The sequence below is a fragment of the Euleptes europaea genome, chromosome 19, assembly GCF_029931775.1.
Source record: "Euleptes europaea isolate rEulEur1 chromosome 19, rEulEur1.hap1, whole genome shotgun sequence".
Lineage (NCBI taxonomy): Eukaryota > Metazoa > Chordata > Lepidosauria > Squamata > Sphaerodactylidae > Euleptes > Euleptes europaea.
Genome location: NC_079330.1, coordinates 38,587,877 through 38,606,441, shown reverse-complemented (window position 1 = coordinate 38,606,441; position 18,565 = coordinate 38,587,877).

Sequence of the window (18,565 nt, the reverse complement as noted above, 5' to 3'; positions counted from 1 at the left end):
TAAACACTTCTTGGCACTATGTTTACTATGTATAATAGATATTATTGTATGCACCATAGTGGAGGCATTTTATGCATTGTAGAGGTATTCTGTAGTTAAGCATTATATTGGTTTGGTTGTAGTAAATATTGGAGTGTAATATAGAATTATCAGTGGCTGTGGGTTTGTTATACTGCCCCCCTTTTTTGCTCAATTCAATAACAGCACACTAATTTTGCTAATAACCTCTGGGTGGTGGCTGGAGATCACCCGCTGTTACAATTGGTCTCCAGGTGACAGAGATCAGTTCCCCTGGAGAAAATGGCCGCTTTGGGAGGGGGGCTTTATGGCATTATATCCCATTAAAGTCCCTTCCCTCCCCAAACCCCAACCTCCTTAGGCACCACACCCCAAATCTCCAGGTATTTCCCAAACCAGAGCTGGCCACCCTCGCCATAGAGGCCACCCTCCAAAGATGTGATTTCACCAGGTGAAGTGATCTCTGCAATCTGGACAGGTGTTGTAATTCCAGGAAATCTCCAGGCCCCACCTCTTGGGGCTGTTGAAGGGTTGCTAGTAGGGTTGCCAGGTCCCTCTTCGCCACCAGTGCGGGCAGAGCCTGAGGAAGGCGGGGTTTGGGGAGGGGAGGGACTTCAATGCCACAGAGTCCAGTTGCCAAAGCAGCCATTTTCTCCAGGTGAACGGATCTCTGTTGGCTGGAGACCAGTTGTAGTAGCAGGAGATCTTTGGGTCCCCTCCCCCTAGTGCCATCCAGCTGGCCACTGGGGGTCTTATAGGATTGCCAACCTCCAGCTGGTGGGTGAAGATCTCCCCCTATTAGGGCTGTTGAAAATTTTTTTTTGATAAAATTCGGATTTGGCAAAATTTGGCCCGTTTTGATTCAGGCCGTGCCGAAGTCTGAACTCCCCTGCTTCGGATCCCCGAAATTCGGGCGAGATCCGGAGTTCGGGGGAAAATTCGCCCCATGCGCGCCCCTGAAAGCGCGTGGGGGGCGTGGAACAGATCTGCGCCTCCCGGTCGGGAGACACAGATTTATTTAAAGGGCCCACCGCGCACCTCCACGGGGCTTTCCTGAAGGCGCGCGGGGGGGGGGGCTTTAAACAGATCTGCGCCTCCCAGCTGGGAGGCGCAGATCTGTTTAAAGGCCCCCCCGCGCCTTCACAGAAACCTCGTGAAGGTGCGGGGGGACCCCAAATCTGCCAAATTTATTCGCCGAACCCCTGAAGTCGGCAAATTCGGCTCCCTCATTTCCCGCCTTTTTTGAGTTCGGTTCGTCCTGAACCGAATAACAGCCGAATCGGGGGGAATTTGGCTATTTTTCAGTTCGGGATGAACCGAATCAACAGCCCTACCCCTATTACAACTGATATCCAAGCAACAGAGATCATTTTACCTGGAGAAAATGGCTGCTTAGGAAAGTGGACTCTATGGCATTATACCCCATTGAAGTTCCTCCACTCCCCCAACTCCACCCTCCTTAGGCTCCACCCCAAAAATTTCCAGGTATTTCTCAACCTGGAGCTAGCAACATTAGGGTCTTACAAGGCTTAAAATGAGGCCTAGGCCTCGACTTCACTGGCGTGATGACATCACTTCTGGAAGTGATGTTATCATGTTGCCAACAAATAGGGTTGCCAGGCCCCTCTTCACCACCGGCGGGAGGTTTCTGGGGTGGAGCCTGAGGAGGATAGGGTTTGGGGAGGGGAGGGACTTCAATGCCATAGACTCCAATTGCCAAAGCGGCCATTTTCTCCAGGTAAATTGATCTCTATCGGCTGGAGATCAGTTGTAATAGCAGGAGATCTCCAGCTACAACCTGGAGGTTGGCAACCCTGAAGGTTGGCAACCCTATTTGGGGGTGGAGCCTGAGGAGGGGAGGATTTGGAGTAGGGTACTAGCTGAAGATCTCCTGCTATTACAACTGATCTCCAGCTGATAGCGATCAGTTCACCTGGGAAAATGGCCGCTTTGGCAATTGGACTCTATGGCATTGAAGTTCTTCCCCTCTCTAAAACCTGCCCTCCTCAGGCTCTGCCCCAAAAACCTCCCACCAGTGGTGAAGAGGGACCTGGCAACCCTAGTTTGGGGAGGGGAGGGACGTTAATGCCTTAGAGTCCAATTGCCAAATAGACCATTTTCTCCAGGGGAAATGATCTCTGTCGCCTGGTAGTCAGTTGCAATAGCAGGAGATCTTCAGCCACCACCTGGTAGTTGCCAGCCCTACCCTCCATCCCCCGCCAGTTGCCAGGGGGTACCTGGCAGCCCTAGGTTATTTTTGTGAAGACAAAATGGAGAAGGTGAGAATAAAGTTGTAAGCCACTTTTGGATCACCACTAAGGAGAAAAGTGTAGCATAATTTTTTAAATGAATACAAATTTAAGTACAGTATATCCAAGATTACAACATAAGCATAATGGTGAATTATCATCTGAAGAGTTTAAATCCTCATTGCTCTGCATATGCCCATGTAGGAAATTGCCACCTAAACCCAGACAGCATTGCTTCTAGCTTTGTTTGTCCTAGTCTGCACCAAAAACTGTGCCAAGAGGTGCCAAGCCTTCTCCCACTTGTTGCCATAAAGTGACTAGGGGTTTGGCTGGTGCAGCTACACCCTAAGGCAGTCCCCTCCCTCCCCCACACAGCCAGTGTGATTGGCTTGGAAAACCCACCCTTCATCTTCAGGTACTTCAGGGAGCTGACACATGAAGCTGCATTAAACCGAGTCTTGTCTACTCTGACTGGCAGTGGCTCTCCAGAGTATTAAGCAGAGGTCTTTGGCATCATCAGTTACCTGATCCTTTCAGCTAGGGCTGGCAGGAACTGAACCCAATACCTTCTGCATACAAAGCATACTATGCTCTCATTGGTTATCCCTATCTATATAATAGTCACTCACACTAATCCTGACTATCTAGAGAGAACCTCACCAGCTGAGGACCAGACCTCTTTCTTATGATGCACTCCCTGTGAAGAAAGACCCCCCTTCTAGGCCAATTTGTGAAGCACTGTTGCATTGCTATATAACAACAACAATAATATTTGCCCTCCCCCACCAAAGTGGGCTCAGGGTAGATCACAACAAAAATACATCAACAACAGAAATAAGACACATTAAATAAAAACATATATACAACTTTAAAATAGTAATAGCAAAATAACAACAACAATAAAGATAGGGTGAGTGGGAGGGGCATCTGCTGAGCTGACGTATGTAGTCCTTGCCTTCCCTTGGCCTTTGGCAACTGATAGGCCTGCGCCAGGCGTCAAGCCCAGCCTGCCCACATGCTCCGTTTACAGTCGGAATAAGGACAACCCCTGGCCCTAGAGTGGCCCAGGTCCTCCCTGGCCACCAGCGGGGGGGGGGGGGCTGGTGGGGTTGCCAGATCCAGGTTGTGGAACTCCTGGAGGTTTGGGGCTGGAGCCTAAGGAGGGTAGGGAGCTCAGTGGGGTACAATGCCATAGAGTCTGCCCTCCAAAGCACCCATTTTCTCCAGGGGACCTGATCTCTGTAGTCTGGAGATGAGCTGCAATTCTGAGGGATCCCCAGGTCCCACCTGGAGGCTGCTGGCATCTCTACCTGGCACATACAGCAGGGAATGGCATTTTTAAGGAAAACGTGTATTTATGTTTGAAGGCCACATCTGCTTCCCATTAAAATGCTACTGGCCAGTTTCAATTAGCGAAACTGAATGAATGTGAGGGCCATCTGGTTTTGGCTCTTATCTGTTTCTATCTCCCCCTCTTTGAACTCGTACAAGCAGTTCGCACCTCTGTGTATCTTCCTGAGTCCCCCGCCTCGTCCTTCTTGCCCAGGTGCCACCTCTCCTCCCCTGCTGTGCCTTCTGCCTTCACTCCCTCGGGCTGACTCCGGCCTTGAAATGCAGATAGCCCTCACTGTCTCTCTAGGACTGTTTGATGTTTTATGCTGCACCGGTTTGCCTTGTAACCTCCCATGTCTCCCATGCGTGTGAACCTTCATGCCCTGTAGTAGATAAATACTGTAACCCCGATAAGCTAGTCACTCGCAACTTTGAATCCATGAGCCTGTCTTCTCTATCTGAAGCCTTCAATAAATCTTTTGTTTCTGCATCCAAGTCTGAGCAATTGATTTGGCGAAGTTTGCCCAGCTAGGTTGGGGACTCTCACATTAAGTTGCGAGTCTTTGCCTCTTCGTTCTGCATCTGTACCCTACGGGACAGCTATGTCAGCCGACGAGGAAAAAACGACCCCTCCGGCCTCGCCGGATGGAAGCGGTGCCCCGGACAAGCCGGCCCCGAAAGACAAACCGGACCAGAAGGTGCCAGGTGCGCCCCGACCGGGCCCAGGACCGGGCACGCGTCCCAAGACCACCTGTAACACTTGGCTGGATTCGCCGAAGGGTTGGTCGCTTTCCCGGACTGAGGCAAAGCACCGCCGCTTGGCCTTAACTGGTACGGGGTTCGAGGACGACCCCGCTCGTCGGGACGCTCTGATGGATGAGGAGCGGAGACAGTGGCAGGAGGAGTGCCAGGCGATGGTGGACGCCTCCGATGTAGCTATGGGAGGGGCCCTCCTGCAGCGGGACGAAAATGGCGCTTTAAAGCCATGCGCCTATTTCTCCAAGAAGTTTACCCAGTCCGAAATCAACTGGGCCATCTGGGAGAAAGAAGCCGCGGCAGTTAAGCACGCCCTCACTGTGTGGAGGCATTTTCTGGAGGGGGCAGAATTCCCGTTTGAAGTGTGTACCGATCACAAAAATCTGGAGGCTCTCAAAGGAGCTAGAAAACTCAACGCCAAGCAAATACGTTGGGCCCAATTCTTTGCCAAATTTCGGTTCACCCTCAAACATGTACCCGGCAAGGAAAACGCCCTAGCCGATGCCCTATCCCGACTGCCCCAGTACCGCAACGATTTTGACCGTCCTGTGGACTCTTTATTCACTCCTGAGCAAAGGGGAGAGATCCCGGGTTTGGCAGTCTCCACCCGGTCTCAAACCCGCCACCCCAGTGGTCCCTCGCTCAAGGGAATCCCGGAGGCTTTCCAGCAGCCCCTCCGGGAAGCGTCCCTACAGGAAGCAGAGCAGCAGACGCTCCCTTCCGGTATGGAGCAGCGAGAGTCCTGGTGGGTGCAGGAAGGGAAACTATGTCCCAGCCTCTCTTCGCAGGGAGGTTTTAGGACTGGTCCACGGAGCCAAGCTGGCCGGTCACTTTGGGTTTGTCAAGACGTTGCATTTGGTACGGCGGCAGTTCTGGTGGCCGGGCATGAGGGGGGATGTAGAATTGTACGTTCGCAGTTGTTCCATATGCGCCACCGCCAAAAACAGGGGGGGCAAAACCCCAGGGCTTCTGAAACCTTTGGAGATCCCCACCCGGCCATGGGAGGTGATCGCCATGGATTTCATCACCGATCTACCCCCCAGCAGGGGTAAAACCGTACTGTGGGTTGTTACAGACCTCTTCTCCAAGCAGGTCCACTTTGTCCCCTGCGCTGGGCTCCCGTCGGCGCAGGGGTTGGCCAAAATGTTTGTCACCCATGTCCTCAGGCTTCACTCGATTCCTAAGAAGGTCCTCTCCGACAGAGGGGCCCAGTTCGTTGCCAAATTCTGGCGGGCCTTCCTGAAGCTTATGGGGGTGGGGGAACAGGGTCTCTCGTCTGCCTATCACCCGCAAACTGATGGCCAAACCGAACGGGTGAATGCCGTGGTCGAGTGCTATCTCCGATGTTATGTTAATTACCATCAGGATGACTGGGTGGACCTGTTACCCTTCGCCGAATACGCATACAACAACGCCCCCCACTCCTCCACGGGGTTTAGTCCGTTCCGTGTAGTATACGGAACCGATTTCGGCCCCTTCGGTGCCGCCCCCGTCTCCCCCGAACTCGAGGCAGTGCCCGAGATGCAGGAATGGGTGCAGGCGGTCAGTTCCACTTGGCCCTGGCTACAGAAGAACCTTGAACGGGCCAAGCGGAAATACAAAGAACAGGCTGACAAACACCGGTCACAGGGATGGGAACTCCGGGTGGGGGAACAGGTTTATCTTTCCACAAAGAATCTGCGTTCCCTCCGACCCTGTAAAAAACTCAGCGACCGCTATGTGGGCCCCTTCCCCATTACACGGGTGATTAACGAGGTAACTGCGGAGCTGGATCTTCCCAAAACCCTTCGCGGGGTACACCCCGTTTTTCACATCAGTCTGCTCAAACCGTTCGTCTCCGCTCCCCAGTTCCACCCCCCTTCTAAGCCAGAAGTGCCCACTGTCGTGGGTGGGGATACTCACATGGAAGTATCCAAAGTCTTGGATTCCAAGTGGAAAAAGGGAAAGCTGTTTTACTTTGTTCGGTGGAAACATCTAGGCGCCGCGCACGATGAATGGGTTGCAGCCCCCCATATGGCCGCCCCCCGGCTCGTACACGAATTCCATTGCGCTTATCCCGAGAAGCCTCGGCCTCCCGAACTCGCGGGAGGGGGGCCTTAAGGGGGGCAGAATGTGAGGGCCATCTGGTTTTGGCTCTTATCTGTTTCTATCTCCCCCTCTTTGAACTCGTACAAGCAGTTCGCACCTCTGTGTATCTTCCTGAGTCCCCCGCCTCGTCCTTCTTGCCCAGGTGCCACCTCTCCTCCCCTGCTGTGCCTTCTGCCTTCACTCCCTCGGGCTGACTCCGGCCTTGAAATGCAGATAGCCCTCACTGTCTCTCTAGGACTGTTTGATGTTTTATGCTGCACCGGTTTGCCTTGTAACCTCCCATGTCTCCCATGCGTGTGAACCTTCATGCCCTGTAGTAGATAAATACTGTAACCCCGATAAGCTAGTCACTCGCAACTTTGAATCCATGAGCCTGTCTTCTCTATCTGAAGCCTTCAATAAATCTTTTGTTTCTGCATCCAAGTCTGAGCAATTGATTTGGCGAAGTTTGCCCAGCTAGGTTGGGGACTCTCACAATGAAGACTGAAGGGTTATCCCACCTCTCTGCAACATGGCTTTGAGGCTCAATTTACCTGCCATTTGAAGAAAAAGAAGAGTTGGTTTTTATATGCCAACTTTCTTTACCTTTTTAAAAAGGAGAAAAACTGGCTTACAATCACCTTCCCTTCCTCTCCTCACAACAGACAACTTATGAGGTAGGTGGGGCTGAAAGAGCTCTAAGAGAGCTGTGACTAGCCCAAAGTCACTCAGGTGGCTTCATGTGCAGGAGTGGGGAAACCAGCCCGGTTCACCAGATTAGTGTACACCATTTCTAACCACTACACGACACTGGCTCCATTTAATAGATGGACCAGGACCTTTGATCTCAGTCCTGTCTGAGTCCTCAAGCAAGGAATGAGGATTCCTGGGTTCATCTTTCCACTGGGGAAAAGGAGGGGTCCCTTTTGACCACCAAAGGTTATGCTGGGGATTGTGGAGAATAGAGACACAATGGCCATGAGGGGATAGCGAGGCAGAGAATTAGGTGATATTGAGGGGGAAGCTTGTTGGATCTAACCCTGTGCATGAACTCCTTGGAATGAGTGTGAGATTAAAAAAAGTAGGTTGTCACTAGTCCCCTCATGATGTTGCCTAGCAACAGTGAAGGCCTTCGCCTTCCTATAGAACTGGCACAATGGCCACGTACAGGGTGTACCAGGGACAACAGGCTGCCTAATGTTTCCTAATGATCAGGGCACAGGGGAATCTGCCCTATTAGCAGATCACCTATGTGTTGCTCTGTAACAATTTTCATGTTCTGCAGAAAGCTGGGCTTTCTTTCTATCAAACGGCTTTGCGTTCACTCAGGGTCGTGCAAAAATATTATTACACTTTTTCAGCACTACCTTCCATCTCCTCAAAAGACACAACTCTTCCCTTTATCTCCAAGCATTTATTTTTTTGGTGAAAGGCAGATGAGTTAGGGGAGGGGGAAAAGGTATTTCAAAAATACTATTAAATTCCTGCTTGACAATAATATTTGGGTAACAAAGTCTCCTGTCAAAAGAGGTCTTTTGCACTTAGCTTTGGAGGAGTCTACAGCCTTCCATTCAGAAGACTATTCTACTGGGCTATTTTACTGGACTATTTTGCTTGCCAGGTAACCCCTGGCAACTGGCCAGGTGCGGAGGGGAACTTACTGGCAACAAATTGAGGCCTCTGTTGCAAGTGATGCTTGGGTGTTACTTCTGGTGTGCACAGGCAGTGTCATCATCATATCGTCAGTGATGTGGGGATGCTCTGGTATTTGGGCAAAAACTCTATGGTATAAGCTGTTTTTACCATACAGTTTTTGCCCAAATACCAGAAAGTACATCACTGGCAATGTGATGACATTCCAGTGTGCACTGGAAGTGACACCGAAGCATCGCCGGCCACAGAGGCCTAGGCCTCAGGTTGCTGCTGGAAAGTCCCCCCGCTGGCTGGATGAACAGCACCAGAGGGAACGTCCCCAAATCGGGGGGAACATAGAATCATAGACTCATAGTTGGCAGGGACCACCAGGGTCATCTAGTCCAACCCCTTGAACAATGCAGGAAATTCACAACTACTCCCCCACACCGCCAGTGACCCCCTACTCCATGCCCAGAAAATGGCCAAGATGCCCTCCCTCTCATGATCTGGCTAAGGTAATAGAATCAGCGTTGCTGACAGATGGCCATCTAGCCTCTGCTTAAAAACCACCAGGGAAGGAGACCTTACCACCTCCCAAGGAAGCCTGTTCCACTGAGGAACCGCTCTAACTGTTAGAAAATTCTTCCTAATGTCTAGATGGAAACTCTTTCAACCTGTTTGTTCTGGTCCGACATTCTGGGGCAATATCAAACAACTGCACCATCCTCTATATGACAGCCCTTCAAGTACTTGAAGACGGTTATCATATCCCCTCTCAATCTTCTCCTCTTCAGGCTAAACATACCCAGCTCCTTCAACCTTTCCTCATAGGACTTGGTCTCCAGACCCCTCACCATCTTTGTTGCCCTCCTCTGGACACGTTCCAGCTTGTCTACATCTTTCTTAAATTGTGGGGCCCAAAACTGAACACAGTACTTTAGGTGAGGAGAGTAAAGTGATACCATCACTTTGCGTGATCTGGACACTATACTTCTGTTAATGCAACCCAAGATCACATTTGCCTTTTTAGCTACCGCATCACACTGCTGACTCATGTTCAGTGTTTGGTCTACTAAGACCCCAAGATCCTTTTCGCACACACTACTGCTAAGGCAAGTCTCCCCCATCCTATAATTATGCATTTGATTTTTCCTGCCTAAATGCAGAACTTTACATTTATCTCTGTTGAAATGCATTTTATTAGTTTTAGCCCAATTCTCCAGCCTGTCAAGATCATCCTGTATCCTGGCTCTGTCTTCTACCATATTTGCTACCCCTCCCAATTTAGTATCATCTGCAAATTTAATAAGCATCCCCTCTATTCCTTCATCTAAATCATTTATAAAGATGTTGAACAACATAGGGCCCAGGACAGATCCCTGAGGCACTCCACTTGTCAGTCCTCTCCAAGAGGATGAGGAACCATTAACAAGCACTCTTTGGGTGAGATCTGTCAACCAATTACTGATCCACCTAACAGTAATAGGATCCAACCACATTTTACCAACTTGGCATCAATAATATTATGTAGAACCTTATCCAAAGCCTTACTTAAATCAAGATAAACTATGTTTACTGCATTCCCCTGATCCAGCAACGTAGTAACTTCCTCAAAAAAAAAAAAAAAAAAAGAGATAAGATTAGTCTGACATGACTTGTTCTTGAGAAATCCACGCTGGCTCTTAGTGATCAGATCCATCCTTTCTAAATGCTCAAGGACTGAATGTTTGATTATTTGTTCTAAGACTTTTCCAGGTATAGAAGTCAAGCTGATGGGTCGGTAGTTACCTGGATCCTCCTTTTTCCCCTTCTTGAAGATGGGGACAACATTTGCCCGCCTCCAATCTTCTGGCCCCTCACCTTTTTGCCAAGACTTTTCAAAAATAATGGACAGAGGTTCCGAAATTACAACTGCAAGTTCTTTGAGTACCCTTGGGTGCAATTCATCTGGCCCAGAGGATTTTGTTTAATTTAAAGAAACCAGGTGTTTGTGCACTACCCCAATGCCAATTCTAGGCAGCAAATCCCTTCCCTCATTACATGTTCTGTTTATGCCATGCTGAGCACCACTTCCCTCACGAGAAAAAACTAAGGCAAAGTAGGAATTGAGGAATTCTGCCCTCTTTTCATCTCTCGTTACAATTTCACTTTCCGGTCCCCACAATGGGCTTATCTTGTCCTTGTTCTTATACTTACTCTGTACATAGGAAAAGAACCCTTTTTTGTTGCGTTTAGCATCTCTCGCTAGCCTAAGCTCATACTGAGCATTAGCTTTCCTAACACTCTCCCTACAAGTACTGATTATTTGTTTATATTCCTCTTTGGTTATAAGGCCCTCCTTCCACGTCCTAAAGGAGTCCTTTTTATTTCTCAAGTCTTTAAAAACACTGCTCTCCAGGCCACTCAGCAGCCAATCGTATAATCAAACAGTGTGCAGTTCAATTAAAAAGACTATTATCAATTATCAAGATCAAGTAAAGAGATTATCAATTAAGGGTGTGCATTTAGATGTGCTGAACTGGGGGGGGGGGCAGAAAAAAGCCATTTCAGCCAGAAAAAAAGCTGCAATCTGGAGCCAAAAAGCTGAAACCGAAAAGCCGAAAAAGTTTTGTCTTTTTTAGGCTTTCCGGCTTTCCCACGGTTTATGTAAGGGCACAGGGGTGGGGGCAAAATTAAAAAACAAAGTTTAAAGCTCATTTGCAAGGCTGGCAATTGGGATTTAAATTTTAAAAAATCCCTTTAAGCTTTCCTTGGCTGGGGCTCTGCTAGGCTTCCGGTGGGTTCTGCTGGGCTGGCAAATGTGCCTTTGCTGGATTGCTCTGGAAGAAAAAAAAATCTCCTGTTACCTTTTTCCTGCACTTTGGATGGTTGCCAGGGCAACAGGAGGGAAGGGGAGAGACATCTTGATGGGACAAATAGGAGAGCTCGCTGGAGCTTTCCTATTTGGCCAATGGCTGCAATGCATTTTCTACTGCATTTTTGCTAAGCTGCTGCAGTCCATGTGGATTACACCTATAGAGAGGGGAGGGTGGAAGTGGGGGCAGAAAGTTAGAGTGGCCAACAGGATTCCAGGTAAGGGGGGAAACTGGTCTTTGGCCAATCACAGAAGGTGTATTTTTTTCCTGGATTTCTTTCAAATTTTTCTGTGTATGGCCAAAAGGGATAAAAGGAGGTCTGGTTCCAGCAGACACCATTTCAGACAGAGGTTTGAGAGAGTTCAGTGCAAAGCTTGGCTTTAGGTGCTGCTTTTCCCTCTGCATTTCTGGTGCTTCAACTGCTGCATTCCTTGGATTATTGTCTACACTGGATTCCTGCTGCCAATCTGCTGCCTGGAGAAGATGTCAAATGGTTTGAAAGAACTGGTGTATTTTTAAATAATTTGGGTGTTTTTCTGTGTGTGAAGTGTGCTTATTGCACATTTTTTACTTTGGCCAGTTGGTGGGGGGGGGGGGGGGGCTCAGGGCCGGCCCTTCAATTGCCCTGAGTTTGGTTTGGTTTCTCTGTTGTTTGTTAAAAGTTGTTAAATGGTGTGTGTGTGTGTGTGTGTGTGTGTGTGTGTGGCTCTGGGCTGGCAAAAGTGCCCCCTGTTTTGATTTTCTTATGTTGTGTTTGTGGTTTTTTGACATTGGTTATGTTAAACTTTGCAATGCATTGGTTTGTGGTTCTGCTGGATTGGTTTCTGGTTTGGTTCTGTTGTGCTTGTGCTGGTTCTTGGGGTGAGAGGTGTTGATAGGGTTGCCAGGTCCCCCTCTCCTCCAGTGGGAGGTTGTTGTTGGTTTTAATAAACTTTATTACATGCATAAAAATTACATACATAAAATTGGGGGAAATAAAACGAAACAAAAAATAAAATAAATTTACATACCATTACAGATAAAAGTAATAATAATGAAGGATAATGAGCTCAGCTACGCATATTAAAGCCAGCAAAAACATTACTCGTCTTCCTCTCCAAGTTCTAGATTTTTGAAAATTCTTTCCATTCTGGTGATTATTGGGATCCAGACAGCATCTAGATCTTCCATGTCTTTCTCATTTTTATAATACGTCAGCTTAATTAATATGTACATTTGTTTAACCGTCTCTATCCAATCGTTTATATCCTGGAATTTATTTCCTTTCCAATATCTTGCAAAGTTGATTCTAGCTGTTGTTATCATATGAAGGAATATGTCTTGTAGATCTTTTTGTATATCTAGTATATAATTTAGTAAAATGGTCTCAGGATTTGCTGGAATATTTATTTCGAGACTGTTAACTTGGGTCACTTTTTTCCAGTATGCCTTAGCTCTCCTACAACAAGGGGGTCTTTTACCACTCCAACTGGGAGTTTGAGTGGTAAAAGGCCTGCTGTGATGCAGCGCTTCCAGGTGTAAACCGGAAGTGATGTGCCACGGCATGCAGGCGTACATGCACACTTGCCTGCCAACCCTCAGCTGGTCAGTGAGCAGCCGGGTGGGTTGGCGGGGTTTTGTCCGCCACCACCGGGCACTTGGCAACCCTAGGTATTGACCTATACTGGTTGCTCATAGGCATGCCTCTTTTCTTTTTTCAAGGTAGAGGCACCAAATTTGCAGAATAGCTGCAAGTGACTCTCCTTAGATGAACCCCCAACTTTCATGAAGTTTGGGTCAGGGGTGTGAAGAAAAGCCACCTTGCTCTTCTTCTGATCACCAAACACTGGTTCAGGCTGCGGCCTTCTGTGTCTTCAATGTCTTGATATCAGACTCTGGGAGCTGATGACCAGCCTCTCTCACAAACCATTTCCGTGGGAAACCATTTCCATTTCCCGTGGGAAGCCACTTCAGTTTGGGGGAAAGGTGTGGAGACCAGAGGCACCATTACCTCCACTTCAAAGCACCTCCATTTCAAAGCCTTCCTATTGTAAATCAGCTATCTGTTCTTTTGGTGACAATTCTGTTAGAGGTCCGGCATCTCTAGAAGCCTGAAAAGCCCGGGTGTTTTGCATTACTGCAGAAATGCAAATACATCCTTAGCTTCAAAGGGCATGGAGATGACATGCCAAATACTTTACAGGCTTACTGCTTTCTCAACAATTCCATTGGGCGGTCGGCCGTCACCTGACGCAATTGAGGAGATAAATATAAATTCTGTTCTAATCAAAAATGATGAAGCTGGGGGGGGGGGACATGCTGGCCATGTCCCCGAGCTATCATCACCTTTTGACAACCATGGAGGACTGACACTCTGCGTGTTAGGACCAAACCTTGTTCTTGGTAACTATAAATCAACTAAAGCATTTGTTACTCTCTTGGAAACTTTGCCTATTTTGCCTGAAACTTAAGAATTACTGTGAAGTTAGAGATTGCTAAGATTTCTTGTTTTATGCTACCTGTCTCACGGATAATTTCCTTTCCTGTAACGAGCACATTTTATTAAAATAAACTTAGACTTTATATTGAAGTCTGAGAAACCTTTTTTGGGTCTCAGGGCTAAATCCAAGTGCCTGAGTGTGTGTATGTGTGTGGGAAACCACCTACCTTAGTGTTTTGTGGCAACAAGCCTCCCCTGGCAGAAGCTCTACTCTGCAGGGATGGTTTTTGCTTGTTTTGACTTTTGGAAACTGGCTGGGGAAGAGTAGCTCTCAGCTCATTCCTGGAGAAACCAGCCTTTTGGAATTGGGAGCTGGTGGCAATATACCTGTACTGCGCTCAAAGGGGGAATCCTGGAGCTCAGTAAGGAATTTGGGTTTTCTTAGGAAAACATTTGGTGACTTTGAACTAAAGAGGAACCGGCCTGCTGGAGAGCAGACTGGGTCTCCTCGACAAGGGGGTCCAATTTTATGGGCCTCCAAAGGTGGTGCCCATCTTCCATTGAGAAATAATTGAAAACTCCATTGGATAGATGGGAAACCCCCTTTGGGGGCCCATAAAATTGGACCCCCTGACCTGCAGCTATTCTGGTGCCTCTACCTTTAAAAACAGCCCCCCCAGCCCTAAAAAAATTTCCCATAGACTTTAATGGACCTAAAAATTTCAGATATGTGAAAAAAGCTGAAAAAACAATTTAAGCCTTTTTCAGCTTTTCCAAAAAAATTTCAAGTCCAATAAACCCAAATCCAAAAAATACTGGGGAGGGGGGGGAAATGGTGCATACCCCTATTATAAATGATAAATACTATTGTTTTTAAAGAAGTCTTGCCATTTGGTTTTTGAGTCAGTGTTACTGACATTATTTCACACATGCCCATTTTCAAACAACCTTATATAATTTATTTACCTTTCCCAAACATCCATGATCCGAGACATAATCAATTTTGCCTACTATACAGATGCCAAAGTCCCCGCAAGGCAAGGAACTGAAACTCCACCATCGTATGGAAATGGAAATGCACCCCTGTAGCTAGTGCACAGGTGCAAAACTGTTTGACATCCACTTGAGGTGGATGGCAAACCTGAAAACATATCAGACATTCGGCTCACAGGTGATCACTGCTTAGGCCAGGGGTGCCCAACATTTTTGAGTTTATGGGTACCTTTGGAATACTGACGCAGGGTGGTGGATGCAACCACAAACTGACTGTTGCAGAAGGAGGAGACAACTGCAAAATGTCAGGGAGTGAGGTTCATGCATAACTCTTACTATTAAAGCGTTCAGCATTTCAGGTAAAAACTCTGTTGATGCCTTTTTAAATTAACATATTGGTAAAAAATATTTCCTTGCATACCCACAGCTTACCTTCAGTCACATAGAAGTTCCTTGTGCTGTGGTGGACAAACCAAAAATTCTAAAAATCCACACAACCAATTAAATCTCCAGTGATCAATCAGAATCCCTGCTAGGCCCGCCTCCAGACAAAAGGAAAGGTGTTGGTCGGTGCCACGTGGAGGACCCCTGGCCTAGGCAAATGCCTGGAGATTTTGGAGACAGTGCCTCGGGAGGTTGGAGTTTAGGGGGGTCTAGGAACTTATCCTGACACCCATGGTAAAGATCACAGACCCTAGGAGAGTCACTATGGAGGCCATTTTTTCTTTCCTTTTTCCTTTCTTTTCTTTTCTTGGGGGCAGCTGATTGGGGCGGGGGGCAGGGAATTCCTCACCTGGCCCAAGCAATTGGGAAGCCTATTGACACAGTAGATTTGCCTGTCAGACATATTTGCAGTAAAGTTTGCTGCCTCTCTACCTGAGACTCATGGCTTTGCCCACCACTTCCCCTTATTTGTCTAAAACGTTTAGAAAGCACCCTTCCCTTCTCTCTGGTCCTGTGTTAGCACCAGGGTCTGCTCCAATGCCTTCAGTAATGTACATTGCATCATTTCCTTCCCAGCTGAGATTAGAATGAAAGGCTTTCAAGTCACATGATGCAACCTCCAAATAAGTGTGAGACCTGATAGCTCCTCCTGTAGAAATGAAGTTTCCTTCCCAGGCTCCAAAGCCCACAAAACCCACCTCATTTTTAGGCTGTCGTGTCTCCATGGCAAGAACTAACTCGGTTGTGGCCACAGTGAGAGGAATTTTAATTTTCCCTTCTCTGGGAAAGTCTTTTTTTTTGTTTGTTTGTTTGGACAGGGTTAAGGACTTGCAGGATAAATTTTATGTCCCTCTCCCCCACTATTTTCTTGAAAGCTCCCCCTTTCCTGCCTCCTTCTCTCCTTCCCATCCACCAACCAAACAACCTTTACCTCCTCCTCCTCTTCAGTTTTTGGCCCTTCACTACCCCTGTCACCTTTTACGCTGGAAAACTATGACCCCTGTGTGGGCTTGGCCATGCAGACCACCACCATCTCCCTTGCCTAGTGCTAGGGTTACCAACTTCCAGGTGGCACCTGGAAAGCTCCCACTATTACAACTGATCTCCAGATGACCAAAATCAGTTCCCCTAGAGAAAAAGGCTCCATTGGAAGCTGGATTCTATGGAATTATATGGCTGGCCCAGGTAGGGGTGGGGAGGCCATCAGTCCCTAGGAGGCATCCAGGTGTCTCAACTGGCCCAAGGTCACCCTGGGAGTTTCCACAGCTGAATGGGACTTCAAGCTCCTAGTCTGAAACTCTAACCACTACACCACAGTGGTGTTTGTTGAACAGTAGCAGCCAGGCCTAGGTAAGTCATGCAAGTTGGGTGGTAGCAAGTTGCCCGGTGGTCACCACCAGCCCCAATTAATCCTCCCTCAAAGGCATAAATAGCCCTGGAAAAGGCCCTCCCCTCCCCCTGCATTTTGCTAAAAGAAACCAAGCCTATGGTAAATAATACTCCTACTAGGCTTCCAATAGGCTGGATTCCATCTAGTACTGCCAATAGCCTTCTCATGCCTCATTTTATCTGAGGGGCTGACACAATGACAGCCATTGCTGTAAGAGCCAGGAACAGAATAATAGAACCATAGAGTTGGACGGGGCCATAAAGGCCATCTAGTCCAACCCCCTGCTCAATGCAGGAACAGCCTAGAGCATCCCTGACAAGTGTTCCTCCAGCCACTCCTTGAAGTCTGCCAGAGAGGGGGAGCTTACCACCTCCCTAAGCAGCTGATTCCACTGCTGAACTATTCTCACTTAAAAAAAAAAATCCTAATGTCCAGCCAGTACCTTTCTGCCTGTATTTTATATCCATTATTGCAAATCCTATTCTTTGTTGCCAACAGGAGCAGTCCCTGCCCTCCTCTAAATGACAGCCTTGCAAATACATAAAGGGAGCAATCATGTTCCTCCAAACCTCCTCTTTTCCAGACTGAACATTCCCAGCTCCCTCAGCCTTTCCTCGTAGGGCTTGGTCTCCAGGCCCCTGATCATCCTCATCACTCTCCTCTGCATCTGCTCCATTCTGTCCACATCCTTTTTGAAGTGAGGCCTCCAGAACTGCACACAGTACTCCAGGTGCAGCCTGACCAATATAGTATAATGTGGGACTATGACATCTTGTGATTTGGATGGGATACCTCTGTTGATACACCCGTAGACCGTATAAGCCTTTTTTCCCACTGCATCACATTGACTCCTCATATTCTGCTTCCAGTCCACCCATACCCCTAGATCTTGTTCACACACAGTGTTACCCAGAAGTACAGTATATCCCCCACCCAGTATGCATGCTTTCCAATGTTGTTACTTGTTCACATTTGCCCCCTTTTCTAGTGCATTCAGATCTCGTTGAATTCTATCTTTATCTTCCAAGGGGTTTGCTACTCCTCCCAATTTGGTGTCATCTGCAATTTAATGAGTAGTCCCTCCACTCCCTTATCCAGGTCATTTATTAAAATATTGAAGAGTACCAGGCCCAAAACCGAGCCCTGTGGCACCCCACTGGACATCTCTCTCCATTCAGATGAAATGCCATTGACAACGCCTCTTTGGGTGTGGTTCTCCAACCAGTTCCCTATCCACCTAATTATCCTAGGGTCCCCTCTGCAGTGCTTCCGTTTACTTATCAGAACATCGCGTTCTGATAACAACTTTCCATCCATTTGCATCTTCTCTTTGTTATCTATGGGCATGTGTGTCAGGATCCGTCCTGATCCCTGGCTCTTGACATCAGTCAGGCCCGTTGCTGGATCCTTGGCTCTTGACAGCAGTCAGGCCTGTTGTGCACACTGCAAGTGTTTCCCTCACTGTGGCCCCCTGATCTGTCCTTGACTCTCATGCTAGCAACTCCGGTGTTTTGGCTTGCTCACTCCCTTCCTCCTAGCTGGTGTTGTTATCTCCCTGTTCCCAGGCCTGCCTAGTACTGCACCTGGGATTGCATTATGCTTATAGTTTAGGCCTGTAGACTGAATTGCCATTAGCAGCTTTGAACCTGTGGATTGCTTATGCTGTACCTGCGGATCCTGAATAAACATTAACCTGCTTTGGACTGTCAGTCTGAACGTGTGACTTTTTGGGATTACCGAGGGGAGCTGGAGAATCTCACAATGTGTACATTAGGAAAAGCATGTTGAAAAGTCATCTTGATATAAACATATATACCTACATCAAGAGTATTTTGTGCTATGTTTTACTGATTGACATAATTGCATACTTGCATTAGTAAAACACCACACACAAAAAATCTTCCTCAGTTTTTCATTTACTGTATCCAGCCTTTCTGTCATCATGGAACTTATTGTGGTATACACTGAAATCCAGAGGAGATTGCCCATGCAGAAACTGACCAAGCCTAGACCTATATTAACTCAAGCCATGAAGCTGCATCATCTGACCCCCAACCATATCCAGGTCACAGGTAGCGGTGACCTGGGTTTGAATCCCACCCAAGCCATAAAGCTCACGGCATCATCTTATGCTACACCCACGTTGTCAGCTTCTCACAGGATTGCTTGGGGTGGGTGGGCTAACTCTACCCATTTATGCCAGCCCGAGCACTTTGGAAGAAAGGTTGGATATAAATATGAGGAGTGAAATAATTGTGATTTGAGAGAAGATGTACAGTACAGGGCACCTCAGAATTCCACTTCCCGCATCCCCCAAGTGCTCTGGGACTCTCATTTCCTCGGCCCTTGGCTGCTGTGTCCCTTCCCTGACCCCGCAGCAGAACTGGCATTGGAATCCCAGGAGCCG